Source organism: Cebus imitator, unplaced genomic scaffold (genome assembly GCF_001604975.1).
Source record: "Cebus imitator isolate Cc_AM_T3 unplaced genomic scaffold, Cebus_imitator-1.0 Scaffold53, whole genome shotgun sequence".
Classification (NCBI taxonomy): domain Eukaryota; kingdom Metazoa; phylum Chordata; class Mammalia; order Primates; family Cebidae; genus Cebus; species Cebus imitator.
Genome location: NW_016107368.1, coordinates 4,936,183 through 4,940,995, shown reverse-complemented (window position 1 = coordinate 4,940,995; position 4,813 = coordinate 4,936,183). Strand labels below are relative to the sequence as shown.

General features: G+C 55.9%; 1 protein-coding gene across 4 annotated transcripts in view; it reads left to right on the top strand.

Moving 5' to 3' along the window:
• TNFAIP8L1 (TNF alpha induced protein 8 like 1) overlaps positions 1 to 4,813 on the top strand; it is a 14,629-nt gene that overhangs the window by 6,843 nt on the left and 2,973 nt on the right. Inside the window, exon 2 of one of the 4 annotated variants that reach the window (XM_037738428.1) lies at positions 2,282 to 2,425. The exons of 2 other annotated variants lie outside the window; for them this stretch is intronic. The gene's annotated coding sequence lies outside the window, so the exon portion shown is untranslated. The remainder of the gene's footprint in view (positions 1 to 2,281; positions 2,426 to 4,813) is intronic. One more of the 4 variants, XM_037738429.1, reaches the window with a different exon arrangement.

Genomic DNA, 4,813 nt, shown 5'->3' with positions numbered 1-4,813 from the left:
CACACACACACACCACACACACACACACCACACACACACACACCCCAGGAAAAGAAAAATGAGAAAGTAAACACGGGGGTGGCAGCCGGCAAGAGTCTGAGGCATAGTCCAGGGCTAGCAGTTCTGGGAAAGAATGTAGGGACTGAGGCAAGAGTCCAGGGAGCCAGGGAATTGGTGCCTGGTGACCCATTTTACAGATGGGAAAGCTGTCCCCATGCATGAGGTCACGGCAGGGAGACCTCAGAGCTGTGGACGGACCTGGACAGGGGCTGCAGACAGGGCTGAGGCCTCCTGGCTGTTCCTGTAACAAGCACGACACAGCCCTGCCCCAGGGCCTTTGCACAGGCAGTGCTCTCCGCCTGGAGCATCTTCCCACAGACTGTGTCATCACAGGCCCGGCTCCACCAGCCCCACCGGCCCAGCCCCTTCCTAGAGAGGCCCTCCTGGTTACCCTGACCTTCATCCCCCACCCCCATGGCCCGTATCTCTCTCCCTGAAATTAACCAATTAACCTGTTTTCTGTGTATTGGTTACTGGTACCTCCTCCTTCCAACAGGGGGAACAGTTTTTTTTTTTTTTTGACGGAGTTTTGCTCTTGTTGCCCAGGCTGGAGTGCAGTGGCACAATCTCGACTCATTGCAACCTCTGCCTCCCGGGTTCAGGTGATTCTCCTGCCTCAGTCTCCTGAGTAGCTGGGATTACAGGCGCCCGCCACCGCACCCAGCTAATTTTTGTATTTTTAGTAGAGGCGGGGTTTCACCTTGTTGGTCAGGCTGGTCTGGTACTCCTGACCTCAGGTGATCTACCTGCCATGACCTCCCAAAATGTTGGGATTACAGGTGTGAGCCACTGTGCCCAGCCAAAAGTTACTCTTTTAAATTCTGTTGTTTTTTTCAATTGAGTCCAGGTCTCACTGTGTTGGCCAGGCTGGTGTTGAACTCCTAGCCTCAAGTGATCCTCCTGCCTCTGCCTCCCAAAATGCTAGGATTACAGGCATGAGCCACCGCCTCTGACCATTCACTGTTTTAAAGTGTACAAGTCATAACCAGAATTGGTTATGTTACCATCACCAATCTCTCATTCCAGAACATTCCACTATCACCCTCCCCCAAAAAAACCTGGTCCCCATTTTAGCAATCCCTTTCCATTTTCCCCTCTTCCAGTCCCCAGCACCCAGTAATCTGCTTTCTGTCCCTGTGGACGGGCCTGTCCTGGCCATTTCATAGAAGTGGGTCACACTCTGTGTGGCCTTGAGCGCCTGGCTTCTGTCACTGGGAATGAAGCCCTCAAGGTGCATCCACGCTTATGTGTGAGCCTCTCTCCTTTTATGGCTAGAGAATATTCCATTGTTTGGACGGATCTCATTGTGTTTATTCATTCACCCATTAATGGACATGTGGACATTTGGGTTCCTTCCACTTTCAGGCTACGCTGGGTCGTGCTGCTGTGAAGCGCCATGTGCAAATCAAGTGTTTGCGTGGCGCATGCTTGCATTTCTCTTGGATAGATCCCCCGCAATGACATTGCTGGGTCCTATGGTAACTTCGTGTTTAGATGTCTGGGGAGCCGTCAGACTGTTTTTTGTTTTTTTTTTTGAGACAGAGTCTCACTGTGTTGCCCAGGCTAGAGTGCGATGGTAAGGCCTTGGCTCACTGCAACCTTCGCCTCCCAGGTTCAAACGATCCTCCTGCCTCAGCCTCCATAGTAGCTGGGATTACAGGTGCGCACCACCACACCCAGCTAATTTTAATTGTTAGTAGAGGTGGGCTTTTACCATAGTGGCCAGGCTGGTCTCCAGCTCCTGACCTCAAGTGATCCGCCCACCTCAGCCTCCCAAAGTGCTGGGATTACAGGCATGAGCCACTGCACCTGGCCTTTTTTCTTCTTTTGAGACAGGGTCTTGCTCTGTTGCCCAGGCTGGAATGCAGTGGTGTGATCATAACTCACTGCTGCCTCAGCCTCCTGGGTTCAAGCGATCTTCCCCCTCTCATCCTCCCGAGTAGCTGGAACCACAGGCTCGCACCACTACGCCCGGCGAATTTTAAAAAAACATTTGTAGATAGGATCTCGCTATGTTGCCCAGGCTGGTCTTGGAACTCCCCAGTTCAAGCAATCCTCCCAACTTGGCCTCCCAAAGCGTTGGGATTACAGGCCTGAGCTACCAGGCTCGGCCCAGATGATTCTGTAATGAGGAGGCAGTTTGGGGTCGAGAAGGCAGGGCCCCAGCAAGGCAGGGATGGGATCTCTTTTGATGCCTGCCGTATCCCCGGTGCCTTTTCAGTCTCTTTTGCAAAACAGGCAACCTGCCCCGTGCCAGGTGGGAATGACGAATAGGCACATGTCGCTGGCTCAGGACATTGGGGTTGGGCCACAAGCTTCTGCCCCAGGACAGCTGGTGCTCCAGACATGCTCGCTGAGCCCCTGAATGAATCACACCTGATTCCCAGACCCTGTAGCTCGCTGGCTGTGTGTGCGTGTGACCATAGCAGGGTGCCCTGGCATTTGGAGGGCGATGCCCCTAGGCCCCAGGCAGTCCCTGGGAAGGTCCCTGCCCTGTAAGGGATGATACAGCCGCCACACCACCTCCTGCAGGAAGGAAGACCCGGGTTTATTTTGGTCCTCAGCCCATTCCCCTGGGAGAGCGGTCATCCCCGTCTGGCTGCCTAGATGGGAGGTTTCTGGCAGAACAATGGGTCAGGGCGGAGGAAGGGGAAGGCCAGGCAGCTGGGCCGCCCCAGGTGTCAGCAGGTCCCGGGGCTGCCCCATGGTCTTAGGAATGTCAAGGAGGGAGGTCACAGCTGCCGGCACCCGCCCCTCTTCCTGTTGGCCTTGCAGGGGTGAGGGCTGCTCTTGGGAGCCCAGGCCCTTCCTGAAGCTGTAAACAGGCCCGACTCCCCTCCCAAATCACCTTCTCCAGCCTCAGGACTCACAGATGGGAAAGTCAAGGCACAGAGAGGGGCACAGCCCTGCCTGGGGTCACACAGCTCCTGAAATGGGCAGAAAGACGTGGGCTCCAGCATGCAGGGGCCTCATCCCCAGATGCAGAGAAAGGACTTTTCCTCTTAGAGCCCTCACGGCTTGTTCGTCTATGAACTGGGGAGGCTGGACCGAGGGGCTCGGGAGCTCCCTCTTGAAATCTGCAGGCATGTTTTTTTGTTTGTTTGTTTGTTTGTTTTGAGATAGAGTTTCACTGTGTTGCCCAGGCTGGAGTCCAGTGGCGCGATTTCAGCTGACTGCAAACTCCACCTTCTGGGTTCAAGTGATTCTCCTGTCTCAGACCCCCAAGTAGCTGGGACTACAGGCACCCAATACCATGCCTGGCTAATTTTTGTATTTTTAGCAGAGATGGGGTTTCATCATGTCTCCAAGGCTGGTCTTGAACTCCTGACCTCAACTGATCCTCCCACCTTGGCCTCCCAAAGTGCAGGATTACAGGTGTGAGCCACCACACCCGGCCATGTGTGGCCTCTTTTTTTGCATAGGGACTCTCACTGAGCTACAACTCGGTCTGTGAGTTCACAGAGCTGAGGCGGGCACGGAGGGGCAGAACTCCAGGCAGTGGCTGCAGCCTTTCACAGAGGAAGCTCACAGCTTGGGAGACATTGGGAATTGGTCACAAGCTTCTACCCCAAGACAAAGCTAGTTCCGATCTTCCCGTATTTCAGATGGGGAAACTGAGGCACGTCATTGTTCCTTTGCTTGCTGCGGAGGCCAGAACTGGGAGCAGGCCCTAAATATCAGGGTTCTCCTCTAAGACTCAGGGTCAGTTGAGGGCGTTAGGTGGGGAAGGCAGAGGGAGTTGGGGTTAAAGGGCGTTGGGAGCCAGCAGTCACTGCATTGCTGTGTGGCCCTGCAGAAGTGGCTCAGCCTCTCTGGGCTTTTGTGGTCTCTTCTGCAAAACAGTCAACCTGCCCAGTACCCAGTGTGGATGGCCACATGGGCACATGTCACCATGTGCTAGGGCCTGCCATGCAGCGCTGAGCCAACAGCACTCCTCTTCTGGCCCAGGCCTGTGCAGAGCCAGGGTCTGGTGACCAAGGTCAGGGGGCAGGGGCAGCCCCTCCAGTAACTCCCATGCCTGCCCTGACCTCAGAGGGCAACCGAGGGTTTGGAACTTCTTCCAGAGTCTGAACTCACAAAGACCGGCTTTGTGGGGGCTCCCGGGGTAGGTGGGTGCCTACATGGCATTCCGAGGCTGGCGGCCTGGTGCCGGAGTGGGAGTGGAGGCTGAGCAGGGCCTGGGGCAGTGCAAGAGACCGGGGGCGGGTCTCAGGCCCTCCCTTCTCCCCCAGTTCTTCCACACTCCCCTCTTCATTCGGCAGATGTTTCCGGACTCTGCAGGGACACCATGCATAAGGAACTAGGCCCATGACCTCCCCTGCAGCCTGGGGTGAGGCAGACCAGTGGGGGTGCAGAGCTGGGGAGCAGAGGAGCAGTGGGGCTGCCTGGGGCACCTGCACTCAGAGGAGCCAGAGACTTGGAGGGCAAAGTGATGGGGATGTATAGGAGTTCACCAGGGAAGAGGCAGGAGCTTATGGGCCAGGGCTTTGGGGGATGTATAGGAAGGAGTTCACCTGGGAAGAGGCAGGAGCTTAGGGGCCAGGGCTTTGGGTGATGTACAGGAAGGAGTTCACCTGGGAAGAGGCAGGGGCTTGGGGGCCAGAGCTTTGGAGGATGTATAGGAGTTCACCAGGGAAGAGGCAGGGGCTTAGGGGCCTGGGCTTTGGGGGATGTATAGGAGTTCACCAGGGAAGAGGCAGGGGCTTAGGGGCCAGGGCTTTGGGGGATGTATAGGAGTTCACCAGGGAAGAGG